At 35.7% G+C, this 17,011-nt stretch overlaps 1 long non-coding RNA gene across 1 annotated transcript; it reads right to left on the bottom strand.

The window, feature by feature from the left end:
• Window positions 1–365: 365 nt before the first annotated feature.
• LOC110934298 lies at window positions 366–2,553 on the bottom strand. The gene is made up of 3 exons (XR_002588215.2): window positions 1,965–2,553; window positions 996–1,073; window positions 366–511 (listed from the first exon to the last, which is right to left on the bottom strand). It is a non-coding gene; the product is annotated as an uncharacterized LOC110934298 (long non-coding RNA).
• Between the last annotated feature and the right edge of the window lie 14,458 nt (window positions 2,554–17,011).

Genomic DNA, 17,011 nt, shown 5'->3' with positions numbered 1-17,011 from the left:
CGTATACTTATTTACACAATATTGTACATTAGGTCGCGTGTAACGTACCTATCACTTATTTTAACGCTACAAGCACATTAGCACATACCGAGCAAAGTAAGGTGAGTTCACTACTCTTTCACAAGCATGCGTCCCGGGGGGACAAACTATTATTCTTGGGAGGGATACTTTTTTAAATGTTGTAGTTTAGTTTCGATATCGGTTAATAAACTCAAACTCTATCACGAAAGTCCCTACTTACTACCGAGCTAGTTTCCTAGGAGGCAACGAGGTATTAGTTGATAGCACTATTGTCACACCCCAACCGATGGCGGAAACATCGGGATGAGACGAACAAATTGCTCAAAACAACATAACACTAGATGTGATAATATAAAATTAATCCATTTATTAAAACTAAGGAACAATACAAATTTCAAATATCCAAAACATAAATTTAAACATAGTTTATTGCTAAAATGGGTTTCTAATGTCCATCCTAACTTGATTCTTGTTTTCTTGATCATTCAACCTGCAATATGTATTAAAATAAAGTCAACAAAATCATGTTGGCGAGTATACAAGTTTTCATACATAGCATAATACGTGTTTAAAATGTTGCTCATATCCACATGTGAAATACAATATCATATTGACAGTATATACTCGAAATGATGTTACTCTATGTGTCCAAACCAAAGTTTAACGCAATTAAAGTGTCCAACCCAAAGTCTACAGGGTGGTTTTAACATAGTTTGACCTAACAATACCCGTTAATATAACGGGAGGGGCGTTTCTCAACCAATAGCGCTACCATTGTTAGGGGAGGCTTGCAAAGTTAATGAACACATAGTCATGAGTGTTTACAATAGCATAACATGTCCAACATGATTAAAATGTATCACATAGAGTAAGGATAGAGTGTGCATAAAATGTTTAACGTGATTGTGATGTTTGATATAGAATACATATTGCACCCAAAAGTGGAAAATAGAAAATAGGTCATGTATACTCACATTGGTTGCGTTGCGTTTTCTTGTAATAACGCACGAGTAAAGTTTGGAGAATCCAAGAGAACGAGCAAAGCGATTAACCTAGATATTGAATTACGTGAACGTCTTAGTTATTTATAAGTTAAATAGATAAATTATTTAGATATTAGACTTTACCTTTTTACCCTTGAATGTTATAAAATAATCGTGAGAACTTTGTTAATTCACTGAACTTTAAGGGTGTATAGAAAGGAAAAGAATTAGAAATAAAACTTGTTAATTATTAATTGTTATGGTTTTTTTTTATAAAGATGTTATTATAAGAAAAGAATAAAATGTTAATATTTTTAGTTCATAATCCAACAATTTAGACATTTTAATGCTATAAAGAAGTTACTGATTATAAGTTTAGAGATTTTATTGTATAGGTAAATTTTTAATAATTTTAACAAAAGGAAAAGTAAAGAGAAGAGAAAATGATACCCAAAAATATTGACCCAAACTGTCACAAACGAGGGTCAAACCCGTGACCTTGCGTATGTTAGTTTTATAAAAAGAGAAAGCAGCGATAAAAGTGGAGGCCGGGTCGAACCCGTAGCCTCCGTGATTAATTAACATCAGCCCACTGGTACACTTCACAATTTGTAAAAGAGTTTTATTTTTTATTCATTTAAATCCTTCTTAACAGTTTATCATCTTCATTGATATAAAACCCAGCCACTGTCATGATTTCTTAAATTCCCATTTGTGAATGGTAAGTCCCATGACTCACATTTACCCTCATCAGTAATGCTTTTAAGTCAAATTTTTTGTATGACACAAATCCTACGAGTTTTCGAACATGTGGTTGGCAAAGATATTTCAAAAATTAGAGATTACATTAGAAAATAACATTTTAGATATAGTGGCTAATAAATTCTGTTTTTCAGCTTCTAACCATGTTATAAATTGATGAAATGAGATGTAATAAAGATAAACGTGAAAGATTTATACCGAAACAGTTACTTGTCGAGTTCCATCGTAAAAGTCCGGCATGAACTTCAGTGATGTCGGCTTTCTCCGGTGAGGGCGTGTTCTCCGTCTGTCTTCTTGTTTCCTCCGACGAAGCTGAGGGTGTTCGAGAGTGAGTAAAACTATGGTGACTTTTCTTTGTCGAACCGGTTTGCGCCGGGTTCCGACGTAACTCAAGGAACTCCGGCGAGTCCCAAATGCTCCGTCGATGGCTAGTGCAGACGAAGGGGAGTGCGGGATGTGCGAAGGGTGTTGTGAGGGCGGTGTCAAGAGTGGTTATGAGAGGATTCGTGGGTGATAAGGTGTCGGGTTATGTGAGGAAGGAGGGTGGTAACGATGGTGTGGAGAAGGCTGGTATAACTATTTATAGCATTGTCTCAAAGCGCGTTTTGGAAATCCAATAATTTCCGAAATCGCTAAAGGTGTTGGTTCGGTGTATGTTGATTGTAAAGAGGACCATGTTCTTGATTTGGGATCGAAAATGGAAACGCGGAAATGAGTTTTCAATCCCGAATAATCAGGGAGTCGAAGATGGAAACATTAATCAACGAAAGGAACGGAACGTGGCTGTTACTCATTTTTGGGCGGCAAGTAAAGTTCAAATGTAAAGTAGAAGGTGGAGTGGATGAGTTGTTGACTGCTGAATTCGTGAACCGGAATAGTCGCTGGTTCTAATCCAGTTGACTGTTTCCTTTTTTCTTTTCTTTTTTAAAAGTAGGTTTCGATATTTGCAAGAAAACCCCTTAACTTTGAAGGTTCAAACATTTAGTTAGATTAACTTGGTTTAACTTATTTAACTTATATAACTTTAAATTAGCTTAGAAATCTAACTAAACTAACTACTTTATATATAAATAAACTTTTAAATTAGATTAATTAAATAAATAACTATATTGATTTTTTTTTTTTAAAATCTCACATTAGTTATTTTAAATTAGCGAAAAATTCTGAGGTTTCAAAATTTAGGTTTCGGGTTTTAAAACGGGTCGGATTTTGGATACTCAATTTGACGGATGTCACAACTATTAGGTTTGACAAACCTCACATATTGTTAGGAGTCGGGCGTGAACTAAGGACCTTAAACACTTTTGATCAAGGCTAATAGACATTAATGAGGGCACAACAAACATAACACTCATATCGGTACCGAGTTTATTATTATTGACATTTCTTTAAGCTAAACACTTACATGATTTACGTTGAACAAAACTGTGATCTCGCCAATTTTATGTTGATACATTTTTTTGCATGCTTGCAGGTCGTTAGGTACATCATGCATTGGAACTTGCAGTCTGGGGAGCTGGGAGTGTCATGGGCATGCTACTAGATGCAAATGATTAGCATTATGCCGTTTAAAACGATTTAGTTTTGATTATGTTGAAAAAATTACTTTTGCTTCCGCTGAACACATGTTTTGTTGAAATGTTATTTGGAACTACACTATTTACGTTGGACATGACGTTTGTGTTTAATAATGTTTACGATTAGTTCGACATGATTAATGGCTTTATCCTGATATGTCACACGCCTCGCGGTGAATTCCGAACGTGGTAATTTGGGGGTGTGTCACATAAAATTTCTTGATTCGCATGCTAATCATTTGATAAGACATTATATATATTCCGTTAAAACTTACTATAAAAATGAATATAATCTTCATCATTTTGCATTCAATCTCTTTTATGTCTATTATGTTCTCTCTGTATTCAACTTATCTTATACTAACAATGTTGTTTTGGGGCGACAATTATTATTTTGGTGGTGAGTTGACTAGCGAGTCGTATCAGGCGACGTATGATATGAATCAATATAACAATACGGGGTCGTCTGATTTAAATTAGGTGACATTCGATTTAAGTCTTGGGGCGTCTAATGCCAGTGAGGATCAGTGGGCTTATGGTGACTATCAAGGTACTTATGATGTTGAAAATCCTAATGAGTTTGGATTTGTTAAACCCAAGAAAGAGATGGCGTTCGGTAGTGGACACCCTGACGAGGGACCTAGTGATGACGAACTTAGTGTGTTTCAAACCGACCAGTTATAACACTTATATATAAAATTTCTTATGGCTTAATAGAATTGTAGTCTAACAACAAAGTTTATTTCAGAGATTTGATAGCATGGAAGATTTAGTGAGCCGGTGTAAAGCAGTTAGGCGTGACATCATTTACACCATAGTCTCCTAATGAAAGAAGAATGACAATAATAGCAACGAGAAAATAAAAATATAGCTTAGATGCCATGGTGGTGGAAAACACAAACAAACATTCATGGTTTAACAGGGTGGAATAAGAAAAACCGGGTGCAAGTTCCAACTTATTGGAACACGTAGAAAGAGGATAGGAGTTTGGACGCTTGAGGTTCGACATGCTAAGCATAACTATGAACCTTTTTTTGTTTCCAGAGGGAAATCTATCCCTAACGAAGCTAACCTCGCATGAAGAAAATATGGTTTGTCCACAAGAAATACCATATATAATGCGTGAGCAAAATTGGGTTAAATCGAGAAAGTCGGTGACACTCCAATGTGGGTTTTGTCAACTAGTTAAGCTTTAAAGGCTTTATTTACTACCTCCATTAGATGAAAAGCACAACATGCTGCAAGATGTTTTCTTTATCCACCTGACATCACACAACTTGGGGGGTGTCTTTTCGCATGTGTTGTTGACAGATGTTATATACAAGACGAATTAGTATAAAATGCCATGCACTTAGATTATTGGCATCACACTGACATACCTCTCATTTTTCATTGCCCATGTGATCGTAACTAACGAATGAGAGGGAAACTTCATGTGGGTGTTAGAGAAGTTGAAAGATATAATAGACAACTGTTTTGAGCCTTGTGTTATAGAGACCGATAGACACCTCACCCTAATGAATGCGTGTTCACGCGTATTTCCGAACTCTACTCATTCACCACGTAGGTGTCACATACAGGAGAATATCGCTAAACTTAGCAACCCAAGATTTAAAAGCAAGAAGAATGGGATAAGTTTGTGTAAGACCTTGTAAAATCATGTCCAATAATGTATTGACATGTGTCCCAAATCCTAACTATGTCAAAAGTTGGTAAAAGTGTCAACATGCTGAAACTAAGCCTCTGAGTGACTGTATACGGTGTCCGTATTCACATATGAGCCACTTGTTGGACGTGAGGATCCGTTTACATAATTGTTTGAAAGTTTGCGCGACGAAGGGTTAAAAGCGTCAACATGTTAATTCCTACCTTTGAGTGACCTTTTAACGAACCGAGAGTTTTATGATACTTGGTCATACTCTTGGGTGTGCCTAATATTGGCCAATGAGGGCTTTTGTGATAATCATAACAAAATATACATTATTCAATCTCAAGGACTAATTACGACAAACTACGAAAGTCTGCTGATTCTCGTAGCGCCGTACATTCCGGAACAAGTTCATAAGCTAGACATACCCTAAATACCCTTAACATAGCTTATAAATAAGTTTCGGATGGTTCGGTGTGTGAAAATATGCTTATTTGATCACAGGGACTAAAAGGGTCAAAACTACGAAAGTATGCCTATTCGCGCATATTCTGCATTTTGACCATATCCGTACATCAAAAAAATTTTGTAATCATTAAAATATTATATTTAGTGATGGGAATGCAAAAATACCATTCGTTGCGTAATTTGGAATGTTTTCGCGTCTGTTCGAACGTTCGTCGCAATTAAGCGAAGAATGCGACCGTACGACCGAACGAACCGACATCGACGACGCTTTCGGGCATATTTCAAGTCCCATATACTTTAACGCCCTTATGTAACCTAAATTTGGGGTTAAAAGGGGTTAAAAGTGACAATACGCGACAATACAAGTCCAGGGGCTAAATCTGCCAAAAATGGAAAGTCTGCCCCTGCCAGGTCCATACGAACCGTAAAGGAAAACCCCATACGGTCCGTAAGGGGTCCCTAGCAGCAAAAATTTTGTGTGGCCTCCAAGTAAACCACTTATACGAAACCATGAGCATTCCAGCTGCTCTTGCCACGTTTTAGGACATGTGTGATGATCTCTAACACCCTCTTAACACCTGTGATCATCCTATGAATCCTCCTCAACTATAAAAGGGTCTTGAAACTTCATTTTCAAAGTGCACCATATCAATCTTTCCTCCTCTCTTCTCTTGTGGGAGCTCCTGAGCAATTGGGAGCATACTTCTGAGTATTCTTCTGTCCCTAGGACCACTGTAAGTGTTCCTTTCGTGACTAGTTCTTTTATTTGGCTTTTAAAGCCGAAAAGTCAAGCGTTTACGATAAACTCTTTGACTTTTAGTTAGACCTTAAACGGTCAAGCCATTGTTCGCAACGAATATGGCTACGTGATCGTAATTAGGTAGGTGTTAATCCCTCAAAAGGGCACCTCCGAAGAATCACGTTTGCTTGGTCAATTGACAAGTCAACGTAATATTATATTAAAAACTCAACGGGTCAGTTTTTAAAATAATTGCGATATGAGTTTAGAAGTGTTCTAAAATATGTTGTATCACTTAAACAACTCGGTAATAATTATTAGAACATGTGTAAACATGTTCGGCTCGTCTATTCCAGTTTTAGGGTCGGTTCGAAACCAAAAGTCGCGTAGTTTGACTTCTACGTTGACTTTTGGTTATAAACCGAATTAGACTAGTATGCTACTGATTTAAAGTTTCGTTATGATCATAATATGATGTAGCATAACCCTATAAGGTTATATTACATGTTCGTATTAGTAATCTGAGTTTTATGCAAGTTTCCATAATTATACCATACTTTGACCTTTATGCTCTTTTTAGCAAAAATAAGGTTTTAGACACAAACAAGCTTGAAAATAATTTAGGTACTAATATGTTAACATGTTTAACATATTTTGATGTTACAAATCTGATCATAAACTAAGTTTGCATATAATATCGTAAATTATGCTTTAAGTTGACCAAAATGCCCTGTATGCATATAGATCGGTTTTAACTTTTAAGCATAATTTTTCATACCAAACTCATTGCCTACTGATGTAATATCATAATTATAATAACTTGGGATGTTTATTCAGTTTACAAACTGAGTTTACGCAAACGTTCTTGATTATGTCCTTAAATGACGATAATGCCCTTTTTGCACCTAAAATGGTTTTAAAGCATATTTTTCATACAAAACCTTTTGACCACTGATGTGTTATATCAATTAACATGTTGGTATCATATAAACATGGTCATAACATTGTTTTTCCTTAAACATCGCATATATCGTCATTTAACGATTTTAACGCCGTTTTAGCACGTAGTATGGTTTCAAACCATAACTACCAACCAAGACTTGTTACCTACTGATTTCCTAAATCATTTTAAATATTTTTACAGTAGGTACATGATATAAACTTAGATTCCCAAATTAGCTTTCAAAACTATGTGTGAAATCACCCAAAACGCCCCTACGGAGCATAGTTTGGTCTTAAACTATAAAACGCACAAATGTTTGATATCCTACTGATATTAAATCATAAATAAAGTGTTTTCACAGAATGTTTATGGTCGTAACATCAGATTATACGCAAGTCTCTTTTATACATCGCTAAATGACCAAAACGCCCTTATGAGGCATTGTTTGATTTTAAAACCTTAACGGGCATACAAGTTGATATACTACTGATATTATAACTTGTTTAAAGTATATTGGCATATGGAACTTGTTCATGACTCATCCGGTTACCCATTATCGCTTATACGCATACGGTTAGACTTACGTAACTAGTTTACATAAGTTTACCGAAAAGGGGTATAACCTTATCATTTTGATCTCAAAATCCAGAATGTATTATGTTTACCTATATTATACAAGTCCTAGTACTTGTTGGGTTTAAAGCACATTCTATTTGATATACGTTTAATCTAGCGAACCTATTTTTAAGTATCGGGTCATGTCTAAAGGAACTACCTTTGGCCCGTGTACATTGTAACAGATAATAAATTTGTTCATTCCAGACTATAGTACCCCTCAGATAATCGGACTTGGGTCAATAATACTTAGACTTGTGGCTTTTGCCAAATATAGTCTTATTGATTGGAAGCTAGCAATAAGGTAAATACTCTTGACTTATTTTAGTGTAAACTTAGGATGGCAAATATGCCTCTTGGGATGGTTATTACATAAGTAAGTCACATATGATTGCGCAAAAGTGTATGAATACGGTTTAATCCGTTTACTTGATAATTATCATAATTGGGGGTTAATGATACCATGTCCGGGCAACCCAATGAGTTAAATCAAGTATATAATTTCGTAACAAGAATAATCCCAAGATATATTTGAAAGATCACCTAAGGTTTTTCTATATGTATAAAACTCTTTTCGAAAACCTAATTTTCCAAAGAGTCAGTTAATTGTATTCACCAGCTTTCGCTGACGCATTTTCAAAAGATTAAACAACAACCAAACCTTATCATTGGCTGGGAATACGGGCCGGCTAGAATGAAGGCTAAGGAATTTGCACTCCTGATGCTTAAGGCCTATGATGTCTAAAGCTCTGTTTATTTGGATCCTGCCTGTGGGCTTGTATCGAACGCTTGTAATACTTTTATACATTCAAGCTTTATTTTAATAATTTTAATTCAATACTTCCGCTGCATATTATTATATTGTGATAACTATTATCCAACCATCACGATTGTACCCATCTGGGCCCACCAGAGATCAGGGTGTGACAGTTTGTATATCGGTGGTCCAGGTTGATTAAGGGGCTGTTTAGCAACTTCTGAATGGTTAAGTGTTGAACCGGTAAGAGGTCTGAACCATTAAGTGCTTAATCAGTAAGACGTATGAACTATTAAGAGCCAGTATAATGCTTAACCATTCAGAGGCAAATGTCTGACCAATTCAGATTAGAGGTCTTAACCATTCAGACTCAGTATAATGCTTAACCATTCGGAGGCAAATGATTGAACCATCTAGACATTTGCTCGCGGAACAAATAGTTTGAACCATTAAGTGTTGAACTAGTAAGAGGTCTAAACCATTAAGAGCCCCATTAAGAGGTAAACAAAGAACCCCTACCACTACCACGATTGAGTCATACAACTATTGGTACGAGCAACTACGAGAAAGCCTGCCAAACAAAAAACGTGATGGTAAGTTTCCTACTGATTCTCACATTAATCACACTTATCTGATTAACAACCGTAATTATCTTTGCATATCTTACAAAGAAAGGTTCACATGGAGGTCTGGATTAGTTAGTTAATGAAATGATAATGATTAAGAAGTTGCAAGGTGCTAATGGTGCAGGTAACTGTCATCTATTCACAAACTATGGTTTGCCATGTGCATGTCGTTTGTTACAATATCTAAATACAGGTAATATATCCTTGCACCCATTACGACTTATCATAATGTATTTCGTTACACCATGATCTAAATGCTCAGAATTATTTGTTGTTTCGATTTAGGTGACAGGATCCCACTAGAGTCGATAGACCCTTTTAGAGAAAGCTATATATGAAGCCTTTGGAAGCCGATGCTGAGGACGATATTGGCGTTAACAACGAACCAGAACAAGTTAAACAACATATATTAGTCAAGCTGAATCCGGTGAAGAAAAGCACTGTTGCAAAGATAAAAGAGATTGTTAATCCGCATAAGATAAATGTAAAAGAGCAACTTGTGTAGATAAACCCTTGTGGGCATCCAACTTTAAAGGCTCAACAATTAAAAAAACAAGATGGAATCTGCAGAAACAATTCGTATGTGAGCATACAAGACGAATCATATCAGGATGGGTATCGACAATTAGGGTTCATACAACATAAGATGAATCATATAGTTCATGCGGTTGTTGTCAAAACTGACTTCCTGACAACACAAGGTTCTTATCAGGCCCCTGTGAGGAAGAGCTCGTTCATCGATCCAACCATCTTCGTATATGGGCACCTAACTTCATCGATGAGATTGTGAAAGGCTATAAACAAATGAGAAGAAAGGGCAAAGATTCTTCAAGCTTAGCAATACAAATGACAGGGGGTACACCAATCTTACGTGTTCGGCAACTCAACATCTTTAACCACTACAAGAGCTTCATTCCACCTATGTTTTACCTATACATCACACATATACAAGATGTCTGGCTGGATGGGAATTGTGGTTTTTGATCTACAACTAAAGAGATATCGCTTTATGAGAGTCAGTGGCCCTTCATCTGATGTGAACTTTTAGGAGAGTGCAACTGATACCACGATTTATGCAAAAAAAAAAAGTAAAAATAAAAATAAAAAAAATAACAAACAAGGTTATGCAGAAGTTTGACATTCTCTAAATGGGAATGGGATTGCGTAGGCACCAATGTCAAAGTGGTTACAAATGCCTTATACGAGAATCATATCTAACAAATGGAATATCATGCTTCACTTAATAAGCCACACTGGGTGTGCAACATTTTCCCCTTAGTTTCAAAATCCGAAGATCATCGTCCTCATCAAACTATTTCAATTGTTCATGTTTAAACAAACCATTATATCATGATTAGGTTAGAGGAAGATTATCCAATCCCTAAACCACCCACTTGGTTATTGACAGCAAGCAAGACATCCAGATGTAGAGAGAGTTAGGAGACCATGTATAGTGACTGCATAGAATGATATAACCAGGTGTAGACCGTTTACAAGACTCAAGACTATATCGATTTAGGACGTTGTAATTTTTTTTTTTTTTTGAATTTGTTAAATTGTACATTTTTATTGCTTAATCATAATCGCTTAGTATCTAGAGTTTAATGATAACCGCTTAGTTATAATCGTTTAATCTTAACCCTTATACAACTCGTCATCATCATGATCATCATACTCAGTAAATCCTATCAATAGCAAAGCTAAGGTAGGGTCTGATGAGGGTAAGATATAGACAACCTTACCTCTACCCCGTAGGAATAGAGAGGTTGCTTCCAGTGAGACCCCTAGCTCAATAGTAGTTTTGCATCAAGCCTTGGACACAAGGCACATAACACTCAACAATCGAGACAAAGGCCGATTAGTGCATGTACCCTTTTGTCTTTCGGCTATCAACGCCACCACATGATGCATGATTAAGCATCCCCCTTTTAACGTTTTTTTTTTCACGAAATTAGTAAAATACGTTTGAATTTAAAACTGATACGACATGTATAACTTTAATCTTCAATTCTTTACGAGTCATATGATGCATAGATCTTAGTTTTTTTATTTATATTTTGTTTTTTAAATTCCGTATACGATCGTATAAATGTTATTGACTTGTCATTAATTTATTTTAATATTGTATACGACTCATATAAACGTTATTGAATTGTCGTTGGTTTATTTTAATTTCGTATATGATCGTATAAACGTTATTGGCTCAAGATGTGTCGGTATCCCATTGTTGGACCCCGTAGGCCGTGCGACAGTGATCGGGATGGGGATCGCGGCCGAGGTGGTTACCCAGATTGTATGATCTTATGATTGAAAGTAACCAACTTTGGAGATAGAAATTAGCCCCATATAGAATGCTAATGATAATCTCATACTCGATAATAAAATTGTGTCTCATACACAAAATAGATGGAATTCATTACCTATGAGGTTCGCAGGCAAACCCTTGAATATCATATATATCCATTTATATGGTTAAATGTCACTAAAGAAGCAAATAGGGTCATACCTCTTCGGTCACCATCACCAAAAAACCGATTCTAAAGTCACATAAAAACCGACTTGAAATGTATTGTTCACACGTAAAGCATCTACAACGGTGCCATTGTTGTACCGTCTGCTGCATCTGGGCGAGTTTATTTTGGGTGACTGTTGATGTAGCGGTTGTTTGGTTTGTGGAAGTTCGGGATTTCAAACCCATCCCGACGAGGAAGGTGGACTAGTTTCATGTCTCTCTCTCTTTATCTCGCAAACATACACAACAATTTTAATGGGTTTTTGTGGTCTCTCTCTACCTCTCTCTCAAACATACAATAATTTTAATGGGCTTTTGTGGTCTCCCTTTCAAACACACAAAATAAATTTAATGGGTTTTTGTGGAGATGGTTTGGAATTTAATGTGTCCGTTGAGTTAGACGTTTGTGGAGGTTTAGTTACAAGATCTTATTAGTTATTTTTTTATATTACATAATATATTAATATGGGAAAAGATCAAATAGGAAGTTTATTTTGGCTAGGAAGTTTAGGAAGCAATCTTAGCCGTTCATCTTCTTTTTTTAAAATTTTGGACGCGTGGGCTTTTTCGTCTTTTAACATTATCATATCTTCGTTCTAATTCGATTATAGATTCTGTTACCCCTCTTCTTAGTTCATCACTCTCATAACAGAATTGAAGATTCTATAACCCTAAATCGCAATCGATCACAAATTCACCTCTTTTCAAACATTAATCTTGTTTCGTTCGTCAATTCGATAATCTCAATGTCTTCTTCAGACTCTGCTGGTATGTTTAGCTTCAATTTTGAGTAAATTTTTGTTATTTTTTTCGATATTCATTGTTTTACGTTTTATAATTCGTGTTTCTATTATTAATATTTGTAAGTCCCGTTTAACCGGATCTTTCAATGATATCAAACAATACCAAGTTTGTGCGGAATCCAAACTTGATGTGATTCAAGAACAAATAGAAAACGATGGAAATACGAACCGAAAAATATGGAAACGAAGAACAAACCGAATCACCTTTAAAACTTGCACACGATTCTATTACTTTGACAAGCAAAACCGTCTGGTACAAGTTCACCACCAATTCCCTCTCACTCTCTCTAGAGAAATTGTAACTATGAATGTCCAACCCTAAAACAAGTAGAAAACTTGTTTATATACCTAGGCAAGCCCAAATCCCTACATGGGCTTCCCTTGGGCCTGCTTGGCCCACATGGCCTAAAGCTTGGCCCAAATGACCTATAAAGGTCCAAAACCTAATATAAACTAACCCGGTAAAGCCCAGTTCGTAACCATAACCCGTTGGATTAATTTGATGCGTCAGTCTCACACTTTAGGGCCTAACAATATTTTATTTTTCATAAGTTTAATTGTTATTGCTGTATAATTTAACATAATTTGTTCGTTTTGTTTCTTCATCATTTATTGCGTTTTAGTGAAGAGTTGCGTTTTATGATATTAATCAAATTATATGCAAACAAACTTTTAATTTAAGATTGATGTAATATAAAGCTATAACTGTCATTGTTGTACAATTTTAGAGTTTTGTTCGTTTCATACATTGTTTTGTTTGTTCATCATTTAATGCGTTTTACTGAAGGTATTGCGTTTTATTCTTTTATCCATAATAGTTCATATACAAACTTTAAAGGTCTGTATTTCTAAATTTTTATTAACAGATTTATGGATTTAACACTAAAAACATTATTATTTAAGTTGTATTGCGTTTTATGGTTATTTGATAAGTGTTTCAGATCGATCACATGATGCGTTTTATGCTTTTATCCAGATTAGTTCATAAACAAGCTCTAAAGGTCTGTATTTCTCAATTTTTATTAACATATTTTTAGATTTATCAATAAAAACATTATTATATAAAAGGTATTGCGTTTTATAGTTATTTGTTAATTGTTTCAGATAACATTTCCAAGCGGGAGGAACGTGTATGCTTAATCATTGGAAGAAAGTTTTTCAAACCTAAAGTCAGTGGGTCCATTACACCTGCTGTTGGAATGTTTTTTAAATCATTTGAGGAGTCTTTTGCGTTTTATCAGAGATATGCATTTGCTGCAGGTTTTTCTGCAAGAAAAAATACCTCTTGGAAAAATGGTGGTGGTTTAGTGAAAATAAGATATATTGTCTGCTCAAAAGAAGGATTTCATGTTAGCAAAGAAATAGATTACGGTTCAGTTTATGAGAACAGTAAAAAGATTCTTAGACGTAATAGAGGTTCAAAAAGAGTTGGATGCAATGCTCATGAGAAATTAAAATTAGAGAGCAATAATATATTTAAAATCTACTACTTTGAAGAAGAACATAATCATATCTTTGTTGAAGATGAAGATATTCATTTCTTACCGGCTACCCGAAGTATCGATTATGTTAGTGCATTACGTCTATTGACTTCGTCTTGTATCATGTAATAGGATAAGATAGGATATCCAGTGCACGAGGTTCGAGAAACGATGTTTAGGATTTAAGGTTGTGATTTCGCTCATATGGACATGCCATATAAGCGAAATCAGTAACAACAGATTTCATTTATATGAACATGTTCATATAAGCGAAACCATCAATAGTATAAATATGTGCTTTGTTCATTCATTTGGTATCGCGACTTCTGGAATTGTAACGTAGTGCTGCCAAAATCTGTCCAGGTTGTAATCGTTGTTAAATGCAATATAAGTGACAGATATTATAGTATCAAGTTGTTTACACGTCTGTTTCTCTGATTCCGCCTTTGAACCGGACATAAAGCTCTTCTGATCGACTCAGTCGGGTCAAACAACGATCCTACAAGTGGTATCAGAGCTCAGGAAGAAGAGTTTGGCTTGATATCATCCTCATTCTGACTTCTACACCTTCTTTCATCATTTCAGAGAGATTTATCGGTCAAAATTCGCTCAAAATTTCACATATTATAGATAATTGGACATAGATAAACCCTTGAAAGTTTCACATTCAAATTCGGACTAAAAAGGAGCAAAATTGGACTTCGAGTAGGCTTCGCTTATACGAACAACTTGTGATTTTGCTTATAAGTCAACTTGATTTCGCTTTTGTGTCACATATTCATTGAGGTTTCGCTCCAAAGACCCCTAGTTTCGCTCATATGTCACTTGATTTCGCTTTTAAGACACAAACATATCTGATGATTTCACTCTTATGAACATGATAAAAATGATTTCGCTCTTATGAACATGATAAACATGATTTCGCTCCAAGGAAAGGATGGTTTCGCTCCAGAGGACATTAGTCTTGAAATTTCGCTCCAAGATACATGTGATTTCGCTCCAACGTCAATCTGATTTCGCTCAAGTGTCATATTTCGCTTGAAAGTGAACTTTGTCGTGTCAAGATCATTTCACATCGATCGAGTGTCAGTCTATTACAGTTTATTTGATATTGATTGTTCTGATTGTGTTTGTTTGATTATCTGTCTAGGTTTACATCATGGCTGAGGAATTCTACAACACGTTTTTCAACGCGTTCACATCCGAATCGTCTGAGGTTGCAAATGTTACACCAAAAACTATCACGAAGGCGATCAACGAAAACATCAAGCATGATAACTTTTACGGAACTCACCCAAAGCCACCAACTCTGGAAAGCATTGAGGATTATACCTGGTGGAAAGAACGTTTTATTAACTGGGCGAAAGCGTATTCCCATGAAAGTTGGTTCTGTCTAGAGTTTGGATATGAACGACCAAAAGATAACAAAAACGAAGAACTACCATTCAAGAGATTTTCAAAAGATGACAAAGCAGAATATGCAGCTGAACAGAGAATGATTGCTTTGATCCAGACAGCAATCGGAAATGATATATTTTCTCTGCTTACTCATGATGGGTCATCAAAATCAGTCTGGGAAGCTTTACGAGTTAAAGCTGAGGGGGGTAAACAGATTAGAAAGAACAAAATTGCTTTACTTAAAAACGAATTTGATCTGTTTGATAGTCTAAAAGGAGAGACAGTGAGACAAATGATTGAGAGATCCTGTCATCTCAAAATTAAGCTTGAACGTTTTAAAATTGACAAAACAAGAGAGGAACTTATTGATAAAGTCATTGAAGCGTTACCACAAGCTGATCAATGGCAAACGTTTGTTTTTATCTTAAAAAATGATGCTTCATATGATGAAATTTCTCTTGATTCTCTGTTTGAAAAGATTGAAAGTCATGATTTGGAGTTGCAGAAACAGAACAAGATGACTGGTTCTTCACATCAACAAAATGTTGGCTTGTACTACAAAGGCAGTGTACCTTCTGATAAAGGCGTTGGTTCACCAAAAACAGCATTTAGTGGTGAGAAGATGATAGAACCACAAACGTCGACAAGTCATCATTCTGGATATCATTCATCTTCAAAGTCAAGTTCTGATGAAACTGAAGAAATTCTGTGCAACATTGCTGTCACGTCCCTCGTGCCCGGTTTGACCTGGTCCAGGAGCCGCGAGACAGAAAACCCGTGGTATTCGTTTTCACTGCGGAAGTCTTATCAGGATCGTTTAAACTTGAAAATGCCCGAGTATTATTTATTTATAATTCGGGATAAAGCCCGTAATTTACAGTGGAGAAATTTCAAAATTTCTTTATTTTACAAACATGTTATTTCTTTATTCGAGCCACTACTTTAAGCTTCAGAGTGCTCCTGAGCACTTGTACTTGATTCAAAGTAAGTCACCTGAAACATGTTGTAAAAATATTTTGTCAGCAGGGAAATACTGAATGAATCATTCATTTTAATAAAAATGACACATAGTTATAAATTACAGCATAAGAGCGATTACTATGGCAGTATCTTATTTTTATCTGGCGCCTTGTCACCTCCTGGTGACTATGGTCATGCCACTATTGGGTCCTTTCACCCAAGTAGTGACGATTATCACTGTTAGGACTTGCTTGCCTAACCGTGAGAAACTAAGTAATGTGCACAATACCCCACTAGCCAGTGATTCAAGATAACAACGACTTAATCCCTGTAATTATAACATTTTGAAAATAATTTGAGGTATTGTAAAATAGTTTGATAAAAAGAGAATGACTCACATTGCAAGTTTAGACGGGCAGTACTTAGCCTACTGATAAGCCGAATAACCTAGTTTAAACAATAATGCACACAACCAGGTTAGTAACTAATACAACATTTACGATAATTCACGAGATACAACCCTCACAACGAATGACAAAGTGCGATACTTAAATATCCAGCGGATTCACAAAGAATAACAGAGCATAGCTCAAATATCCTGTTGGAATCACGTCGAATAACAAAGTATAAATCCAGATTGAGCAGCACTTAAACACTCGTTGGATAGTTTCAATCGATCGGACGTTGAATCGTAATAGCGATCGAGTTATTACCCGGT

The sequence above is a fragment of the Helianthus annuus genome, chromosome 4 (assembly GCF_002127325.2).
Source record: "Helianthus annuus cultivar XRQ/B chromosome 4, HanXRQr2.0-SUNRISE, whole genome shotgun sequence".
In the NCBI taxonomy this organism is placed as follows: domain Eukaryota; kingdom Viridiplantae; phylum Streptophyta; class Magnoliopsida; order Asterales; family Asteraceae; genus Helianthus; species Helianthus annuus.
Note: the sequence above shows the minus strand (reverse complement) of the source record. Positions and strands in the feature narration are given on the sequence as shown.